Source organism: Lissotriton helveticus, chromosome 1_2 (genome assembly GCF_964261635.1).
Source record: "Lissotriton helveticus chromosome 1_2, aLisHel1.1, whole genome shotgun sequence".
In the NCBI taxonomy this organism is placed as follows: Eukaryota; Metazoa; Chordata; class Amphibia; order Caudata; family Salamandridae; genus Lissotriton; species Lissotriton helveticus.
The window spans coordinates 125,620,647-125,643,119 of record NC_136058.1 but is presented as its reverse complement, the minus strand read 5'-3'; the positions used below and the strand labels follow the sequence as shown (position 1 = coordinate 125,643,119).

General features: G+C 43.0%; 1 long non-coding RNA gene across 1 annotated transcript in view; it reads left to right on the top strand.

The window, feature by feature from the left end:
• The window catches only part of LOC144807787 (uncharacterized), a 219,544-nt gene that overhangs the window by 149,426 nt on the left and 47,645 nt on the right, over nucleotides 1–22,473 (top strand). Inside the window, exon 2 of the long non-coding RNA XR_013606446.1 lies at nucleotides 10,422–10,476. This is a non-coding gene — a long non-coding RNA (uncharacterized LOC144807787). The remainder of the gene's footprint in view (nucleotides 1–10,421; nucleotides 10,477–22,473) is intronic.

Genomic DNA, 22,473 nt, shown 5'->3' with positions numbered 1-22,473 from the left:
CTCCACCCCCCAGTAGTGTGCCTGGAGCCAAGGCATGGAAATGCAAGGTATTGTGCACTACAAAGAATTTCCATTGAAGTTTACCTACTTCAAAGACTGACTGGACCTCTGACACCATATACTGAGAACACTTCTGGGTTGAGTACATTCTTCCAGGAAGAAGAGCAGGATTGCTGTCAAGAGAGACTGCCACTTGCTGTTTGCTTTGCTGTGCTGGTCTGCTGCTGCTTCTGTCCTGGGAGTGAAAGGACTGGACTTCACTTTCTAAAATCTGCTTGTAATGGACTCCAAGGGCTTGAGCAGAGCTTTCCTCCTGTTAAGAAGACTCAGGGCCATCAAAGATGTCACCTACCAGCACCTGAGCTCTCTTGCTTAGAGTCCTGTCTTGCTAAGTGGTGCCAAATCCAGTTACTGGACCCTTGGAAGCGACTTCTGGTGCAACAAGAAGAAAAATCAACTAATCGACCCACAGCGTCATTCCGCATTGACACATCGCTACAAAGCTTGATGCATCACTGCTGCCTGCACTGAAGAGTGGTCCAAGGCTTACACTGCAGGCCCTAGCTTTCCTTCACAGTGCATCGGAAGAAACGTCGCTGCATGAGTTTGGAGCACTGCACCACCGAAATCGGTGATGCACTGCTCTGACTCAAACTTCATTGCTGTGGAACTGAGGCAGCACAACTTGACTTTTCACGCATCATCCCTGGGTGCCGATTTCTTCATCGACACCGTATTGCAGTAAGGAACTGAGACTGTGTGTCCGGAAATGACATATCACCTTCCTTGCGACAGTAAGGAACCGAAGCATCACCTCCCCTGCCTAGAAGTAAGGTACCGACACATCACCTCCCCTGCAACTGACCCATCGCCTGCTTTTTCGATGCTTCACCTCCTCATCATCTTTGAATTTTGATGGATCTAAGGTACTAATATTATCATTTGGAGCAAGTCTGCACCCAGACTAGAAGAGTTTATCTTATACCTCAACCAGTCCTAGCCCAATCTCCAATTTACGGGTACATTGACTTGCAGGAAGGATGATACCCTTATGTCTTGTATGAGCTTTGTTGCGGACTACCATATACCATGCTCCCACTTATGGTGATACCTTCAGCTTTAACATTGCCTTCTTTCCCACCTTCAGGATGGGGCCTGGCCCTCTCCCTCCTCCCTCTACACTTACCTGGTGCAATGGGGCTTCGAAATAAAACTGGTGTCTGGACTTTATTGGGTATTGGTGCCAAAATTGTTTTCTACATTACTGAAATGCCTCCTCCAGAGTCAATAGCAAACCCATCTCTAAAATTACTATTCTCCAGAACTTTGGTCCCTCCTCTAGGCCTCCCATAGTAGGAGACTCCGGGAGGCAGGAATGAAGTTCTGTCACTTCAAAATCTTTCAAGACTGGCACTCGTCTCCGCTACAGTTCACCGAGCGTGACTGACACCTACATCAGCCTATTGGTGATGTAATGCCCTGAATTATGGCATAATGCACATCCTTTGGTCCTGTCCAGAGCTCATACCCTTCTGGACTGGGGTTGGCTCCTGCAAGATACGCTCGGCCACACCACTCCCCTTCAAGCCACCCTAGTGAAACTTCATTACACCTGGGGCCTCCCAGCACTCACCTCACATCAAATCTGCTGGTGTGCCTCCCCACTGACTGTAGTGAAGCTGTACCTCCTCTGTCAGTGGTCAACCCCGGCCGTTCCCTCCCAGGAGGACTGGCTTAAAAGTTTGGTGATCACGACGGCACATGAACGGCTGATCTACTAATTGAATGATCAGGAAAATGTATTTACTGACATTTGGGGGCCCCTCCTCCTTGATGCCCCATGACTGGTGGTTACCCACCTAACCCTCGGCCTATTGTATGGATGTCTATTGATACTACCCCCTTTGGGTTAGTCATTTGAGGCTTGTTCTCAATGTTGTATGGCTGTCATTCCCCTCTCCCATTCTCACAGTTGGCTACTATCTTGATCCTGATCCGTTGCCGTGACCATTAGGTGCTTTGCTTTCCTACCCTGTCACCATGCCCTTGCCCACCCTTACCTCCTCACTACTGTCTCCTTGCTGTGACCTTTATCACCCAGGGTATATCTCAATTGTCCCAGTGAACCATGTTCCTGCTCTCTCCCCCAGTGCACTCCACCACCCGTAGTTTAGTTTTCAGTCCCTTGCAACCTCCACAACTTCCCTGTGGCTGCAATATTCACACATATCCCCCTTATTATGTATTTTATGTCTGTTTTAACTCCACCTCTGGATCTGGCAAGCAAAAGTGCTGTGAATCTGTACAGATCTTGCCATTGTTGTAGTTGGTTTATACTGAAATTTGTCTTTCCTTTTTTCCTGTGCACACTCTGAAATATGTATGCTAACAATTGTATATTGTATTTCCTACAGCTTAATGCCGGGAAAAACTAGATAATGCTGTTTGGAGATGCACCCATGCACTGGTCACTAGGATGGTGGGCGTCCGAGCTAGGCGACTTCCTGGTACCTAAGACAGCAGTTAAGAACCTGGGCATACGCTTGGACCAGAAACTTACCATGAGAGAGCAAGTCACAGCTACCATGGGCTCATGTTTCCAATGCTAAGCCTTTTACTTCGGATTTTCCCTTTCTCCCCTTAACCTTATGGAAAACACTCATCCAGGCCCTGGTGATAAGCTGCCTGGACTACTGGAATGCTCTCCTGATCTCAGCAAGTTAGTCATCTCTGAGTCGACTTCAAATAGTTAGTTCAAAACACAGCGGCCTGCCTTGTCTCAAACTCTCCTGTCGGAACTGCATCTCCCCCTCTTCTACAACACCTACACTGGCTTCCAGTACGTAAACGGGTCAAACTTAAGATATGCTGTATTGTGCACAAAGCATTGAAATAGTAAAGCTCCTGGCTATCTTGCAGTAAAACTCAGTCAATCTCAGCCACCTAGACCCCAACGCTCAGCATCTAAATCTTTGCTCCTCGTCCTGCATTTTAAAAAAACACGCCTGAGTGGGAAGGCATTTTCACATCTTGCCCCCTTTTACTGAAATCAGTTCCCTACCCATCTTCAGAAATGCCTAGATTACATTTTATTTAGAAAGCTTCTTAAAACTGAACTCTAATTATCAACTTCCTCTTACCTACCTCCCTAAAGCATCTCCGTAGCGCAGAGATACCCCTCTGGGGGTGAATCGGGCGCTTTAGAAGTACACAAAATAAATAAATAAATGTATTTACCGCTTGAAACGTAATAAAAAGATTTAACCCTAAAAAAATGCTGATTCTGCTGTGGAAAAGCGGACGTATAACAGAACTCTTTGATCAACCCATCGTGATTATTCGTCTAGTCCAGGCTGTAAAAGGTTTGCTTTCTACCGCCCCAGAACTTGACAAAGAAGACTATTGCTGACATAAAACTGCAGTTGCCACATAAGAGGTCCTTTATTATAGATGTCGAAGAGTATGATTCTGCATCATGGAAGAGTATGATTCTGCATCATGGAAGAGTATGATCTGCATCATGGAAGAGTATGATTCGGCATCATGGAAGGGTATGATTCTGCATCTGAAAGAGTATGATTCTGCATCATGAAAGAGTATGATTCTGCATCATGAAAGAGTATGATTCTGCATCATGAAAGAGTATGATTCGGCATCATGGAAGGGTATGATTCTGCATCTGAAAGAGTATGATTCTGCATCATGAAAGAGTATGATTCTGCATCATGAAAGAGTATGATTCGGCATCATGGAAGGGTATGATTCTGCATCTGAAAGAGTATGATTCTGCTTCATGAAAGAGTATGATTCTGCATCATGAAAGAGTATGATTCTGCATCATGAAAGAGTATGATTCTGCATCATGGAAGAGTATGATCTGCATCATGGAAGAGTATGATTCGGCATCATGGAAGGGTATGATTCTGCATCTGAAAGAGTATGATTCTGCATCATGAAAGAGTATGATTCTGCATCATGAAAGAGTATGATTCTGCATCATGGAAGAGTATGATTCTGCATCATGAAAGAGTATGATTCGGCATCATGGAAGGGTATGATTCTGCATCTGAAAGAGTATGATTCTGAATCATGAAAGAGTATGATTCTGCATCATGAAAGAGTATGATTCTGCATCATGAAAGAGTATGATTCTGCATCTTGAAAGAGTATGATTCGGCATCATGGAAGGGTATGATTCTGCATCTGAAAGAGTATGATTCTGCATCATGAAAGAGTAAGATTCTGCATCATGAAAGAGTATGATTCTGCATCATGGAAGGGTATGATTCTGCATCATGAAAGAGTATGATTCTGCATCATGAAAGAGTATGATTCGGCATCATGAAAGAGTATGATTCTGCATCATGGAAGAGTATGATCTGCATCATGGAAGAGTATGATTCGGCATCATGGAAGGGTATGATTCTGCATCTGAAAGAGTATGATTCTGCATCATGAAAGAGTATGATTCTGCATCATGAAAGAGTATGATTCGGCATCATGGAAGGGTATGATTCTGCATCTGAAAGAGTATGATTCTGCATCATGAAAGAGTATGATTCTGCATCATGAAAGAGTATGATTCTGCATCATGGAAGAGTATGATTCTGCATCATGAAAGAGTATGATTCTGCATCATGAAAGAGTATGATTCTGCATCATGGAAGAGTATGATTCTGCATCATGAAAGAGTATGATTCTGCATCATGGAAGAGTATGATCTGCATCATGGAAGAGTATGATTCGGCATCATGGAAGGGTATGATTCTGCATCATGGAAGAGTATGATTCGGCATCATGGAAGGGTATGATTCTGCATCATGAAAGAGTATGATTCTGCATCATGGAAGAGTATGATTCTGCATCATGAAAGAGTATGATTCTGCATCATGGAAGAGTATGATCTGCATCATGGAAGAGTATGATTCGGCATCATGGAAGGGTATGATTCTGCATCATGGAAGAGTATGATTCGGCATCATGGAAGGGTATGATTCTGCATCATGAAAGAGTATGATTCTGCATCAGGAAAGAGTATGATTCTGCATCATGAAAGAGTATGATTCTGCATCATGAAAGAGTATGATTCTGCATCATGGAAGAGTATGATTCGGCATCATGGAAGGGTATGATTCTGCATCTGAAAGAGTATGATTCTGAATCATGAAAGAGTATGATTCTGCATCATGAAAGAGTATGATTCTGCATCATGAAAGAGTATGATTCTGCATCTTGAAAGAGTATGATTCGGCATCATGGAAGGGTATGATTCTGCATCTGAAAGAGTATGATTCTGCATCATGAAAGAGTAAGATTCTGCATCATGAAAGAGTATGATTCTGCATCATGGAAGGGTATGATTCTGCATCATGAAAGAGTATGATTCTGCATCATGAAAGAGTATGATTCGGCATCATGAAAGAGTATGATTCTGCATCATGGAAGAGTATGATCTGCATCATGGAAGAGTATGATTCGGCATCATGGAAGGGTATGATTCTGCATCTGAAAGAGTATGATTCTGCATCATGAAAGAGTATGATTCTGCATCATGAAAGAGTATGATTCGGCATCATGGAAGGGTATGATTCTGCATCTGAAAGAGTATGATTCTGCATCATGAAAGAGTATGATTCTGCATCATGAAAGAGTATGATTCTGCATCATGGAAGAGTATGATTCTGCATCATGAAAGAGTATGATTCTGCATCATGAAAGAGTATGATTCTGCATCATGGAAGAGTATGATTCTGCATCATGAAAGAGTATGATTCTGCATCATGGAAGAGTATGATCTGCATCATGGAAGAGTATGATTCGGCATCATGGAAGGGTATGATTCTGCATCATGGAAGAGTATGATTCGGCATCATGGAAGGGTATGATTCTGCATCATGAAAGAGTATGATTCTGCATCATGGAAGAGTATGATTCTGCATCATGAAAGAGTATGATTCTGCATCATGGAAGAGTATGATCTGCATCATGGAAGAGTATGATTCGGCATCATGGAAGGGTATGATTCTGCATCATGGAAGAGTATGATTCGGCATCATGGAAGGGTATGATTCTGCATCATGAAAGAGTATGATTCTGCATCAGGAAAGAGTATGATTCTGCATCATGAAAGAGTATGATTCTGCATCATGAAAGAGTATGATTCTGCATCATGGAAGAGTATGATCTGCATCATGGAAGAGTATGATTCGGCATCATGGAAGGGTATGATTCTGCATCATGGACTTCGAAAAATACACAAGGACAAATTCAAATATTAGTTAACCACTGTATGCAGAAACCTGAAGTAATGAAGATGAAAGTGGCTTGTCTGGAGAAAGCCATATAGTGAAGAATGTCAGGATCGCTTCTGCAAAAACTTGAAATAGCCATCTGTACCCGGAAAAAAGAGCATGAAATTATTTCCACCGAACCAGATACCCATGTTAGTCAGACATGTTGGTTGAGTGCGAGTAAATTCTGTTTATCATTTAAACCTTGTCCTAGTTGCAGCGTTTTTTAAAAACTTTTTTTAAATGAATTTGTGTTTGAATGTTGTTTATTAAAATATATAATTTATTAAATAATAATCAAAAGGTTAGCTCTGGATACGTTGCCAGAGGATGACTAGTGAAAGAAACGATAAAGAACAGGGGGCAGATTTACAAAGATGTCGATACAATGCAGTGCTGCAACCAGCATTGCTGTGTTGCGTTGCTTGAGAGAGAATCGAACAATTCCACATCTATTAAGATATGGCCCTGTCTGGCTCTCTCCCTACCACTCGCACACAATCAGGCTGCTTAGCACATTACGTACACCTTTACACCACCGTGCAAAGATGTCTGCGTGTTGTCTAGCATAGGTTGTGTACTAAAAGGGTTCCCTTCCATCACAAAACACTATGCTTGGACAAACTTTAAAATGTTCCCACTTTGGATGGGTGGTTTACAATGCAGCACACATACAAAGTTAGAAAGATTTGAAGACAAACATAATTTCTCCTTTTTAACACCAGCCAAAAAGAGGCCTTCTTTTTTAACAAAAAGCCCTGTCTACATATGGTTTTTTTGCATGCATTTTATTGGTTTTAGTAATAAGAATGTACATTACAATAAAGTGCAATGCATTCCCAAAACGTATCCACCGCCCCATTTTTGACTGTCCCCTCCACATTCACGTAGAGGGGTTGCCCGTCCAGTCTGCATCACCGTCGCTGACCCTCATGTGAATTTCTGTCTCTAAATTAGTTGGATAGTTGTCCCCACATTTAATGATGATTCCTCTGTTGTCCTCTAATCTCCATAAGAGACAGGGGAAGAGCAGACCACGCTTTAAAGTCAGACTCCAGCACGACCAAGAGGGTTGACTATTGATCTCCCATCTGTCTAGAAAACTTAATTGATAGAACTTTCATGCAAAAAACATGGGTTGCTGCATCAGAACGTTTATGTACCTCCCAAGATTCGTCCCCTTGATGCAAAGCAGCGTTATGATTACTTTACATTACTTTAGAGCTAGTTTCCAGTTCAAATAAAGTTTTCTGCTGGTTACTAAATGTTAGTAAATCGTAAATAATTCTCAAAGAATCTTGTTCTCAGAACACGTATCCAAGGAGTAATCAATTCCATATCCAACAATTGCCATGCTTTTCCATTGCTGTTGGATCATTCTTGCAAAAAATGGGGCCACTGGGAATAAGCTTTTCTTTATTCCAATCAGTACTTTTACAAGTATTTTGTTGCACACTCTTAAATTAGAAAGCTATTTTACTCTTTGACTAAAACTTCAGGAGATCTCCGTGTGTTCATCCTTTTTTTGTGGGGGCCTCCAAATCTCCGATCAACACGTACTTTACCAATATTAATTTAATAGCTAGTGAAGGCCAACGTAACGCGATTCCATCTGATTTATGACCTGAACGCTTGAGGGGTAAAGAATGGGTTACTAATGATTACCTTCAGCATTAAAACGAGGCCTCTCTGTATGAGAATGATGCCAGAACTCTGCGTAAACTTGCATTTCAGAGATGTGTAAGTAGACAATTTAGTGTGCCCTTTCAAATACATAAACGCAACTTAACCTCCTCAAATAAGTTTTGAAATTAAGCAATAAACAATGCAAACCCAGGGGCACTTGCACGTCGAATTAAAAGCCTTTTGTTTCAGAAATACGTGTATTTTAAACGCAAGTGATGATGGAGCAGGAAAAATAAAGGGGTGAGGGGTCTTCATTCAGCTCTTAGCTGCCTGTTGTCATAAAAAGCTTTGGTGGACAATACTAATACTTACGGTAGGATTTGGGTCAGCACATTTCATTGCATGTTGCTGGTTGACTTTCTTGTCACATTTGCTTGCTTTTAATGCTTTTTCTCAAGGGCTTCCTTTCCAAGTGTTATTCTCCTTGAGGCATAGCTTGGTTATAATTGTATCTAGGGCAGTTACTGGGATTGGCCTTGCCAATGGTGGCACACAATAAAAGCATTCAGTGCTGATGAAGCCAATATCAGGGGGCCCAGTACTTGGAAAATGTGAGACCTACTGCTTCTTCCAATGCTTGTTTTTAAGAAGAGACGATGTGCTGTTTCTCAGATGCTTCATTATATTGTTGATGAAATATATATATTTTTCTTCATATGAGAAAAAAGTACAACAATAAATCAATGTTACCTTAGTACAATTTTATTATGCACCATAAAAGAATGAAGGATATTTATGGATATTTAATTCTTCAGCAACCCATACATCTGTTGGGGCTGTAAAATTTATCGTTCAGACCTTTCATTTACATCAAAGGAACATTTCTGTTGTCTAACTTCTCTTCATGTCGACATTCTTGAACTTTTAGGAAAACACATTTTATCACACAATAGGTTAAATAATGTAAAGTATCATTTAAAGCATCAGCAAATTTAGGACCCCAATATATTATAGTTTTGTGCGGTCTCAAGGTCTGCAACATTGCAGGCTATGAGACTCCAAAACGCAATATAGCAATGTACTAAGGAGAATTTTTTTAAACTGACCCCCATCCCTTTGAGTGCCAACTCTGCAAATTGGTAATTTTACAATTCCAAATGCCGGGACAGAGGGCTACTGTTGCAGACATTCGGAGGGATTTGCATATGGATCCCCACTTCATTACTATTAAAAGAATGGGAATTTTGCAATTCCTCACAAATGTCAATATAAATGGTGCAGTGGGCTCTTATTGCTGTAGAACCTCAGTTAGCCAAAGACATTGCAAAAAATAGGGCTCTTATAAGATTTGAGTAGAGTCTAAATCATAATTAAATGAGTACATCTGGTCCCTGAGGTATAACTTTGCATTATTGTAGATTTTCGGAATTCACAAAGTCTTCCGGTATTATATGAATTGCAAATTTCTAGGTGTAAGCCTGGAAAGATTTAGAGAATTTCAGTTTTAATTGCAAAAATATCCTATTTTTCTCAGTGAAAAAGGAAGGGTGAATGCTCTTGCTAATTTTTTCATTTTTTTCACAATCCCCACCAATACCCTGGGTAACTATTTTTTCCTTCTCACCCTGTAAAGATGCAATTTACATCTCTGAAAATATCCAGAAACAGATCATCCTTAATATAATTCTAATTTAATCCTATAATTGTAATTCCACTTATCAAATCATGTTCATCAAATCAGACAGTTCTGTGAAACAAACCAAATGTTAATAAAAGGAGAGTCTTTCTTTGAACCTGAATTGTTGATCTAATGAGTATATCTGCCATAACAGACTTTTGGATTTGTTAACCTGATGGCTCATAATTCATGATTATACTAAATAAAATAGCTCATAAGACAACAATTTCCTATATGCAGAGATAAATCAACAGTATGTATTTCTGCCCAAGTTAAAAAAGTTTTAAAAGAAAGAACAAAGCAACATATCAACCTATTCTAGGTAACTAAGAGGATATATTAGCAACTATATTAAATATTATGTATGCAGGTACGTTAATGGCTAATTCTTCCCTTATGTTTAGTTACTCATGTTGGGTCACACTTCTCCAAGTTTATAATGTATTTGGATTTAACTTGTGCAATTGGGTACTTGGGATTGTTATTGCGCAGACATTTTTAAATACTTATTTTTTACCTGGGAGGTGGTACTACCAATATATCTGCACTTGCAGGGTCATTCAATACAATAAACAACAAAGTCAGTTTTAAAGTATGAAATGTACTTCCTAATTTAGTAAGGCTTATCCTGAAAAGAACTGTTTGGCTTGTTCTTTGTATGCTTTATTTATACTTAGTAGAAGTCTGTAGGACCTTCCCCTACACATGCCCCTTTTGGATGTTTGAAAATGGCTTCTGACAATCATGTCCTTCATGTTCTTAATCTTCTGATATGTAATGGTCCGATTATACCCAATAAAATCTATTATTCTTTTCTCATTCTCTAGGATTGGCCAGTTTCTAGAGAGAATGTTGCTGTCCTGTCTCAACTGGTTGGTAAAGGTTGTGATGATTTGTAATTTGATACTTACTGTCCTTTTCGCCACCTGTGTGTCCAGAATCTCTCTCTCTTGTATGTACTAGAGTTACACTTGAGCCTTACAAGTTCGCCATACATGATGTTATATTTAATCCGAATCTGATGTGACTAATTTGTCCCCTATGGCTTTGATCCTGAGGTCAAAGAAAAAAATCTACACTTTTTCTGCTTTATAGTTGACCTTTAATTAATATCATTGACATTCCACATGCTCACAAACTCTGAAAGACTCTCCCTAGTACCCCTCTGCTTGATGAATAAATTGTTGATATAACAAAGCCATGAAGTGGCATGTTGTAAGAACTATTCCATCTTGGAGTCCTTCGACACCTGGTCCTCCCACCAGCCCATCAAAAGATTGGCATAGTTGGGGATGAAACAGGTGCCCATGGCAGTCCCCTGAATATGCTTGTAGTGTATGGTCACATTTAAAAATAATTCTCGTATAAGTAGGATTTTTCCATGGTTAGTAGCTGGTTATTCTTATTGGTGCAACAGATTGATTAAATCTGTATAGATGCAGGATGTGATGACATTAGACCCATGGATTAACACTGGTGATGGATCTGTAGTATTTGAAGAAAATAGAAACCTTTCTCAGGGGTCTCGCTGATACACCTGGTCCTTTTAAACCAACAAAGAAGAGATTGGCACAGAAGCTGTAATATAAAAGACATCTTTATTAACTTCAGATGAGGGAGACTACATCAGACAGTACCCTCAGGAAACTGTAGGAGGCATTCTAAGGAGTACAGAAAACAGGGGCCTTATATATAACATACCATAACATGTGTATTTGTAAAGCGCACGTTCACCCAGAGGTCTCTTGGCGCTGAATAACAGATGTTCATTGTTACCCAAATCAATGGGACTCATTTTATCGACATCAGATGGATGAAATGCTGAGTGGACCCGCCGGGATTTGAACCTGTGACCATGAGGTCAAACACAGGCCCATGCAATGGACGCATTAGTCCACTGAGCCACCAGACCCGGATTATATATGCTTAGGTTACATAGTCGGTACAAAAAGGGGTGGTGATGGACGGAGCATCTGAATCAATCAAACACTCACACCCAGTCAAAAGATCTGGGTTTAATCCATCACCGATTCATGCAAGCCGGGCTGAAGACGGCTGTAATGCCAGAAACCGGTCCTCGGAAGCTTGTTTCCGGTCCAGGGAAGGCATGGCTTGGCAGTTCGGGCTGGACTGTTCCCATGAGGCACAGGGTCAGACTGATCTGCATATAGCCATGTCTGAACTGGGGTGGCAGAGTGGGCTAAAGAACGGTGATGGATTAAACCCAGATCTTTTGACTGGGTGTGAGTGTTTGATTGGTTCAGATGCTCCGTCCATCACCACCCCCTTTTGTACCGCTTTTGGCCGCCATAAGTGAGGCAGGGTATGCTCAGACGTGAGTCCCTTGCTCACTTTGCCACTGGATTCATGCAAGCCGGGCTGAAGACGGATGTAATGCCAGAAACCAGTCCTCGGAAGCTTGTTTCCGGTCCAGGGAAGGCATGGCTTGGTAGTTTGGGCTGGACTCTTTCCATGAGGCACAGGGTCAGACTGATTTGCATATAACCATGTCTGAACTGGGGTGGCAGAGTGGGCTAAAGAACGGTGATGGATTAAACCCAGATCTTTTGACTGGGTGTGAGTGTTTGATTGGTTCAGATGCTCCGTCCATCACCACCCCCTTTTGTATAGGTTACATAGTCAGCATAAAACCAAGGGGAGGTCCTGGCATGTACCAGCATTCAATATGACTAATATGATGGGTAGACAAGATTTGCTTGCTCAACAAAGTGGGAGGAGAGACCAAACTGAGCACTTCAGTAAGAATAGCCTGAGAGTTACAACATAAGGGCAGGTGCATTCTACTACCTAGGCCCCTCTGAGGATGTGCAAGGCTCTGGAAGAGGGAAACAGCACATGGCGAGCACATGACTAACGAAAATGGCTGCCAAGTACAAAATAGCTTTCAGCTCATGCTAACAGATCCCTGCAATCTTTAACAGATGGTCCTTTTAGCATGAGCTAAAGACATTCCTATGATCCAGCAGAACCATAGAAAATAGTGTGCACATTTATTTTAATAAATTTAGCAATATCCTAATTCATTGCTAGGTGGGCATTTTTCATTCTAAGCATTTCAGTAAGCTGGTACATATACGGTATAAGCAGGAGTACAGAAGGAACAAAGTATTGGGTCATAATTAACATACAGATAGCAGGAGAGAGTAATGACTATTATCACAAACAGAATTATCATTTTCTCAACTCGATGAGGATGGGATGCAAACCCACGCGTGCAGAGCACAATGGATTATAGATGGAATTCTTGTGTTCCAAGATGACATTTCAGTCTTTGCCAAATATACATCCTCACATGATCACATTCACCACAAGGTTTTGACACTGTTCAAGGAACATGTTGTCTCTCAGGAAGGAGTCAGTCCTAAACCTGGTTTACTGGAGGATATTGTCAAAGCTCCGGTTCCTTCTGGTAAATGTGGTGTGAAATCTTTGTTGGTGTTATGTGAATATTACTCCAGAATAATCCCCGATTTTGCCACTGTAGTTCGCCCTGTTTGTGCACTTCTCAAAAAAGGTGTGAGGTTTTACTGGTGAAGTGATTGTGTACATGCATTTGACCGTATGAAAACCCTGTTGAGACATTGCAAGGCCCTTAAGCCGTTTGACCCATGTCACAGTTGATGCCATTCGGATAGGTCTGGGAGCTACGTTAACACAACCTGTGGGAATTGTGGAGTATACCGTTGGATTTGCCTCCAGAGTGTAGGGAGCTGCTGAAATCCAATACTCTGTGATCGAGAAAGAGCTTTTGGCTTGCTGTTGGGCTATTGAAAAGATTTGCCCTTATGTTTGGTGAAAGCGTTTCCTTTTACAAACTGACCACAAACCTCTGGTAAACATTTTGGGGGAGAGCATGAGCAAATGTTGTACACCCAGGATATTAAGGATGGTTACAACACTCTTTCAGTATCTATTTAACGTTAAACACATCTCAGGGGGAAGAAACTTTAGAGCAGACTTTCCCGTTTCCCTGTGGGAAAAAAACGAACAAGATGATATCAAGTTTAACGATCTGGTCGATGAAGACTGTTAGGATTGCCTAGTTGCCACATTGGGAATTCCAGAATTAAAATTGTGTTCTGAAGATGAATGGATCCCTGCATTTCTTGATGATTCTGTATTACAAGATGTGTGTGCTTTAGTGAAGAAGGGCTGGCCAAGGCAACATTTACTATCTCCTCTCTTGCAACCCTTTTGCAAGGTGGAGAGTGAAATTTGTATAGAGGATGGTTTGCTGTAGAGAGGGAACAAGCTCCTTCTTCCGTTTGTGTTCAGAACAAATATAATTAGGAAAGCTCATGAAGGACACCTGGGTTCCACCCTTACCAAACATCACATCCGTGATACCTTTTGGTGGCCCGGAATGGGCACAGAGGTCAACTAGATGGTCCGTGATGGTACTGTGTGTGGTGCATCAGGCAAGAGCCTCAAGGTGTTCACTCCTCCCTTGCTCCCTATTGAGTGTCATGATGGTCCGTGGTTGAAGGTAGGAATTGATGTCATGGAACCTTATAATATTTGTATGGGTATTCTAAGCATATTCTGGTTCTTATGGATTATGCTTCCAAGTGGCCGGAAATCAGACTTGTCAAGGATTGCCAACACAAAGGTCATCATTGTGTTCCTCAAGGATAATGTAGAGTTAAGTGAAGTTAAATAGTACATTTCATATTGCTTAGCATGTGAGCTGGAATGTCCAGACAGAATCTAGAGTGCTTTATTGAGTGTGTTCTATGTAGCAGTCATTACTGTTTGGCAGCGCTGAGAGCTGGACTGCTGTGCTGAGGATACCAATTCAGAATAAACTCTTCTGAATCATATCTCTGGATTTTTGTAATTTACTACATTTTATGGCAGCGGGCTGTGTCTACGTGAGGGGTAGACTACGGATATCCTCACCCTTGGACTAACAAAGAAAGGAAAGCAGATATGTTCATGAGAAAAGGGTTTCCGGAAGTGGTCATTTCTGACAATGGGAAACAATTTGTGAGCAGTGAGTTTGAGTCCTTTCTGGAGTCAGACATTTGAAGAGTTCCCTATATCATCCTCAAACCAACAACCTTGTTGAGAGAATGAATTGTGTATTAGAGGAGTGTGTCAAGTGGGCCAAAGCTGGGAAACATGATGTGAGTCAAGCGCTAAGCAGCATGATTTGGTTCTAGAGGACCACACCTCTTATAGGCCTGGGTGGATGTCAAGGTTATGTTATGTTATGTTATGTTATGTTATGTGCATACTCTTTCATAGCGCACGGCTACCCATGCGGGTGTCCCGGCGCTTTTGCAAAGAGATCAGAGACCAGTGTATCCGTTCAGCAACTCAGGTGGTCAGAGCGATCACGCAGAAAAGAGCCACGTCTTTAACTCCTTTCTAAAGGTAAAGAGACTATTGGCTTTCCGCAAAGAGATCGGAAGCCCATTCCAATGGATGGCCGCTAAATAGCGAAAGGACCGACCACCCATCCGGGCACGTTTGATGGACGGGACCGCAATCGTGGCAGATGAAGCCGATCGCAGCATCCTCCTTGGAACATAAAAAGCCAATCTCTTTTTGATGTACGCAGGGCCTACAGAATGCAGGGCCTTGAAGGCCAGAGTCAGAGTTTTAAAAATAACTCTTTTAGAGATAGGGAGCCAATGTAACTCCTTAAGCAAACTGGAAGCTCTGGCTCTGCGTGGGAGGCCAAAGATAACATAACAAAAAAAGAGTATGCACATAACAGAGTATGCACATAACATAACATAACAAGTGAGTGGAGCACCAGCCCCAGTAGTTCCAGCCTGAGTGAAGTCCTCTGGCCCCCATCGAGTGCAGTGGTGCCTGTGAGCAACAGACTGGGAATGGTTTACCAGGTGTGGACTTTGTGGCAACGCTGACCAAAGAACTGTGATATACTTGGCAATTCCTGGTTGCAGGCGGGCGGTCAATGCCTTGGGCTGGCCACGGGGCCCCTGACCGGAACTGAGCACTGAAGTAAACAGCTCATAGCACTGCAGCGGGACCAATTTCCTTTGCTATGGACAAGGCGGCTGGCTCTCACCAGTACCATATGATTGAGGACTAAATAACACCTGAGGAGTGTAGCACAGAGATACTTGGCTGCGGCAGGCCGAGCGTGGGGGTCTTCTCACCACTGGAGCTCTACTAGCAGACCCAGCACAAACCGATTAGAGCTGGTAATAATTAAGAAATAGCGGAGAAAGTACCCTTTGCGCTTGACCCTGGTGGTAAATGGCATAGATCTCTTGGAGCCTGGACGTTCCCTGTTCCAGGGCGGTGGATCACTACTGAGAGACTAGCACTTCCAAAGGGTCCATATCTCAGAGCAGTCGTACTTATAACACCCTTATTGGAGGAGCCAAGAAAGATTACTACTACGGCAAGCATTAGCCATAGGTGAAACAAATACTAGCCTCTCGGGAGGTCCTTAGGAGAAGTTAAGTGTGACCGCGAAGGAGATGTGGTACGGACACTAAACATAGGAATATACCAGCTCTGTAATTTCACAGCTGACTCGACACGATACCCGTGACAAAATGGGACACACGAAAGGCAGGAACTAAGATACAGAAGAACATAACAGCCTTGATTGACCAACTCTTCCGCAGAGATGGTGCCCCCCACTGCGGAGGGCACACAGCCGGACAAACTGGATCTCATCCTACAGGAAATTCGACAGTCACGTATGTTGATGGAGCAGCAACTGGGTTCCCTCATGGCAGACATTGCTATAATTCGTGATGACCACAAGACACTTGCCGAAAAGGTGACTGCAAACAAAACGGAAGTTCAGGAATTGCTCCCAAAACAAAAAGAACACTCGAGTGAACTGGAACGGATGCAACACCGGATTGTAAACCTACATGAGAGGATAGAAGATGCAGAAGGAAGATCACATAGAAATAACGTGCACATTATTGGCCTGCCAGAAAACGCAGTTGGTCAAAATGAAGCGCTCTACATAGAAGCCTAACCAAAAAGAGGCTCGGGTCCTATCACTACCTGGCCTGGAACACTCTCATATCATTAACACACAAGTGACCAGGTAGGTTCTTCAGTACTTAATTACTAGACTAAACTTGGACCGTCAATTCCAAGTGTACGTGATTTATTTCACATAAATCTTGAATGTTCTGCACATATTCAAAGAAGAATTATACATGTCATAAAAAACACACAGATTTGTCAGTGCAACAAAAATAACAATACGGACCATGAACAACGTATCTAACAATATAGTCATACTAAACAATTGTAATTTTTACAAAAAACCACAGTGCTTTCACCTAAAGCATGTGCATTACATAGACACTCTTTATGTTGTCAACTTCCTTATAATATTTAGAGGGTACCAGTTCTTATATTAAACAAATAGTGGGTCAGGCGGACTTTTCACAGTTCAATTTGCCCTGCCTGAGTCCTGGGCTAGAAGCTCCGAATTAGTACAAAGGGTCATGTGTCCACTGGGGAGTAATTTCTTTTCACCAATTTCCATGTGCGCCCCAACTGAGATTGGCTTCAGCCCAATTGCTAACACATTTCTAATCCTCCCTTGTTCTAGAGTTCTCCTCAGGACGTGGACTGGAAGGACTTTGACTGTAAGGGGAAATGTGAAAATTTGAAAAAAGTGCGGTATCAGTGAAGTTTAAAATTGAAACCCTTATGTTCATGCTAACATTTATCATGTAGCTTTTACCCCAACTTTAGTACCTGCTGTTATGTGAAGTTTTCATGTGATGTGTTGCAATCCATGGTGCGGTCGTTTATTAGTGGTCAACACTGTCAGAAAACAGAGAGTGTAGCAATCAGGGATTGTCACAGACACAGTGACATTGTAATAGCAGTCACTATGCTACGTCCCTGCACAAGTCCGCCTGACCCCCTATTTGTTTAACATAAGGACTGGTACCCTCTAAATATTATGAGGAAGTTGACAACATAAATAGTGTCTATGTAATGCACATGCTCTAGGTGAAAGCACTGTGGATTTTTGTAAAAATGTAAAAATTGTTTTGTATGACTTTAATGTTAGATACGTTGTTCATGGTCCGTATTGTTATTTTTGTTGCACTGACAAATCTGTTTGTTTTTTATGACATGTATAACTCTTCTTTGAATATGTGCAGAATATTCAAGATTTATGTGAAATAAATCATGTACACTTGGAATTGACGGTCGAAGTTTAGTCTAGTAATTAAGTACTGGAGAACCTACCTGGTCACTTGTGTGTTAATGGTACATAGAAGCTTGGCCCAAATCACTTATGCCACCGGGACGTTCGACTGACACTTTTTACATCGAAAGAGCCCATAGGGTTCCTAGGCGCAGAAGAATACCAGGTATGCCGCCCGACCTGTTGTTGCCAGAGTGCTTAATTACCGTGACCGTGACCAGATACTGCAAGGTGCGAGGGAAAAACACCAATCTCGAAAGACAATGCACATTTTTCCTTTATTCCTGACTACACACTTCAAGTGCAGAAGCAGAGGGCGCAATACCATGGAGTTAAGCAACATCTACAGAAATTAGATCTGAAATATTCCATTGTATTTTCAGCAAAACTCAAAATAATAAATGAGGGAAAAAGCAACTTCTTTGATACCCCAACGGAAGAGTGGGAGTGGATCGAACACACTTTCCCGGATCTTCCTATTACTCAGCTCTCCGGTGATCAGAGGAGACGCAATCCAGGAAGCTGCAAACACTGCGACAACATTTAAAATCTAAGCAATATGATAAAGACACAGCTCCAACACCTGCAAGGCACTGGAAGAGCAGAGAAGGGCTATTATTTCCACTGCCACCTTCAGAGAAACAAGAACAGTCACAGATGACGAATCATCTACAAGAGATGTGGCTCAATAGGAGCCAGACCATAGTCCACTGCTGTTTCCCTCGCTGTCTTCACATGCGGGGAGTGCACTCCTTAATTAACCCCTTCAGCGCTGATGAGAAAGCCAGCTCGTCATGGGCGTTACCTGCGCTACGCGGATGACGAGCTGGCTTTGTCACAAACCCCGCGATTTTCAAATTTCAGCGCACATCCGGAAAACCCGCTAGCGCGGTAGAGGTTAAGAGACTACAGTAAGCTCAATCGAAATGGACTCGATTACAACACGACAGTGGACCACTTGGACTGCACTGTACAGGTAATATACATACCGCTGGGAGACGCGATCTTGGGTCTCCCGTCAGAGGAGGTAAGATTGTCATGCAGGCACCTTGTGCACTCCTTGTGTGACAGAGTAATATTACTAGTCATCCGATTGGGGTGGGTGTCCGCTCTTCACCGTTCTCTCATAGAATTGAACATTGACTCAAGGCGTGGGTGGTGGGTCCCCTGGGATGGGGACTGGCGGTGCCCCCGTCTACTGCGCTTCAGGGAGGGTATCTTTTGGAGTACTGGTGGCTCCCAGAGTCACTTTTAGCCATGACCCCCAATGCAGTAGCAAATGTTAAATGTTTTGGTTTATTAAGTATTGTTATTACAGATTGGTCAAACCAAATTTTACAGTTACACTGGGTATTGGGGTGTTTTTTTGGGTTGCTGGGGGGCCGGACTTTACGGAAATCTTTCTTTACCAGGTTTATCCCCATATATCTTGATGGCTAGATCTGATAAGGCACAACCCTATACGTATCATTATAGACCCTACCTCGAGACCACAGAACACCATAAAAATAATGGTGAATGAAGCAGAAACTAACGCATGGGTAACAAAACACGAGGCAGATTTCTTGGTGGCACGCAAACCAAAAATACCTTATTTTTATTCACTTCCTAAAACGCATAAAAATAGATCACCTCCACCAGGACGCCCAATAGTATCGGGTATAGGACAGTACTTGAACCACTGTCCAAGTTTGCTGATCAATTTTTAAAACCATTGGTACAAAAAACGCCGACATATTTAAAAGATACCGGAGATTTACTCAATCAACTAACAGGCATGCCATTTGATGAAGATTCAATGCTATGGGTGGGGCTGGATGTAGAGAGTCTCTACACCAGCCTCCCCCAAAAAGAGACACTACAAACATTGGAAAACATCCTCTTTGCAGAACAATGGAACTATCGAACCCCACGCCATTTTGTACTAGAATGTTGCCGATTGGCGTTGACAGAAAATTTCTTTGAATACAATGGCGCCCTTTTTAGGTCTCGCTGGTGTTAGCAGCGCGAAGCACTGCTCCAGCGAAAGACCTATTGTTGTGGGTTTGCCGGGAATGGGGCACAGGGGGTGGTTACACGCTTCACCTCGGCGATTTCATCTCGAGGACGTGCTTCTGCAGTTGGGCTTGCATCACATGTGCAGACTCTCCAGGGCGCTGCAGATCTGTTTTTGCGATCGCGCCTAATGACTTCCGTGTCTTGTTTTTTTTTTAGGCATGTTGCACGCGCTTTTTTTTTTTGCAGGCAAGTGGCACGCGCTTGACTCTGGAGGGCGCTGCAGATCTGCGCTGCAGATCTGTTGTTGTGATCGCGCCTAATGACTTCCGTGCCTCGCATTTTTTTAGGCAAGTTGCACGCACTTGACTCTCCAGGGCGCTGCAGATCTGTTGTTGTGATCGCGCCTAATGACTTCCGCGTCTCTAATTATTTTAGGCAAGTGGCACGCGCTTCTGCTGGCCGTGTGCAGACTCTCCTGTGCACTTCAGTTCAGATGTTGTTAACTAATGTGCTTGGTGATTTTTATTTAACTACGGTGTTAAAAGTCGCCTCACTGGGACTATGGTTGCTTTTAAATTCCAAAGCATTACCACGTCTCAAACTTCGTAAACCTTCTTGTCGCTAACACCATTATGGTTAAAAGAACGGCCTACAATATATCATTTCTACGATAGCTCTCATGTTATGGAATTAATTAAAATCAACCAATTATGTAAAAAGCCGCCTCACTGCCGCTTCTGCTGGCCGTGTGCACACTCTCCTGTGCGCTTCCGTTCAGCTGTTGTGAACTAATGTGATTGGTGCTTTTTATTAGGTCTCGCTGTCAAGCGAAAGACCTATTGCTGTCGGCTTGCCGGGAATGTGAGACAGGGGATGTGCAAACGCAGGAGATTCCCCCATGTGAGCGCGCACGTCTCCTGTCCCACATTGCCAGGAAGCAGATTACACACACACACACACACACGCGCGCGCACACACACACACACACACACACACGCACACACACACACGCACCCACCCCACTCACGGGCTCACGCGCACACACACAGCCCCCCCACCCCACTCACCGGGTCGCACACTCACAGACACACACGCACGCACCCCCCCACCCAACACCACTCACGGGCTCACGCGTGCACACACACACACACACGCACGCACCCACACCCCCCCCACCCCACTCACCGGGTCTCTCGGGCTCCTCTTGTCCCGCGATGGTGGCGGCTGCACGGGCTTGTGTTTCTATTACGGGCCCCTCGTAGATCCGCCGGCCGGATGAGGAGGCGCGCACGCGCTCGTGCGTATGGCGTTCGGACGCTCCACGCAAACGCCTGCGGGTCAGTGTTCGGGTGTCGAGGAAGAGGCGTGTGTGATTAGTGCAGTCTGTGAGTATTAACAGAGGGCACGCTTTGGATTCAGAGAGGTTAGTGGTCATGCAGCAGTAATGTACGATGCAGGGTTTCACTGGTGCGGTTTTCGACCGTTGATATATCTGAACTGCGCTGCCCAGTGTTACGCGAAGGTCTAGAAGTGTGGGGGTGGGGGTGGGGGTAGGGAGACCACTGATGTGTTCAAAGTAATGTGACAGCACAAAGCTTTTCTTACCCTTTTTGAGGGCAAGTTATGGAGGAGGGACACAGCATTAATAAATGTAGTGATGGGGTGGGGGAAGACTGGAGAGTCGTGTGGTCTAGGGTGTATTGTCTTGTGCTGGGACCTATTTTAACGTTTTTTTTCATTGTGTTTGCTTCACTGGACAGAACAGAATATCCCGCTTCTTGCCTGGGGTTGTTTCTAAAATACTATCAGCAAAGCGCTATATTTGGCATCAGGGTGCAGTAACCGTTCCCATGCCTATTCATAGTTCACTACTTGTCTGACACAAAATGTGTGAAATTACTTAAGTTTGCCCCTAGTATTATGTTTGCATGACACGTGGTGTGGCACGCCTGAGTAATCCTTTATCGCAAGCAGAGAAGTGGTGCGGCGTTAAAATCGTCAGTTTTATTTTATTTCCTTTTAGGGAAATTTCGTTTTGTGTTTACGGTATGAATATCAAAACAGTATTCCCCACAATCACATGAGAGACCACTGAACAAGTTGAAAACTCTGAAGTTGCCCCATGTCAGGACTCGGCCCACTAGATATTTATCACACAGACCCACATACTGATCTTTTTTTACAATGTGCTGCATGCACCCTGCTCAACATAGAGCCCAGCCAGAAATGTACAAGTAAAGGCTTCTTCCACAGACGTATTTTTAGAGTTTTAAGCGATCTCTGCCCCCCCTCCCCCCATTCTCAGTGCTTTAAGAGGGATCAAAAAGGTGAGGGCTGGGTGTCCAAAGGGGGCATGGCAAAAAAAAGCATAGCGAGAATTACTTTCCAAAAATCTTTAAAAATTTGAGCCCAAATCCTGTTCTTGAGACAGAGCGTCCCGTGATCATGATTTAGTACCGGAGCTTTCTTTAAGTGCATCAGATATATATCGCACAACAATGGCATGCACCTAACACAAGCCAGATCTATTGACTTTACCAATGCTTACTGTCAGTATCATAGAATGAGTAGCACCAGTCACAACGTTGTGAATAACAAGAATAGAAGATGTTTCAGTTGCACTGAATTTTACAGTTCTGTGGAAGTCAGAGGCAGAGTAGGAGTTAAACATTCACTCCAGTTCTTCC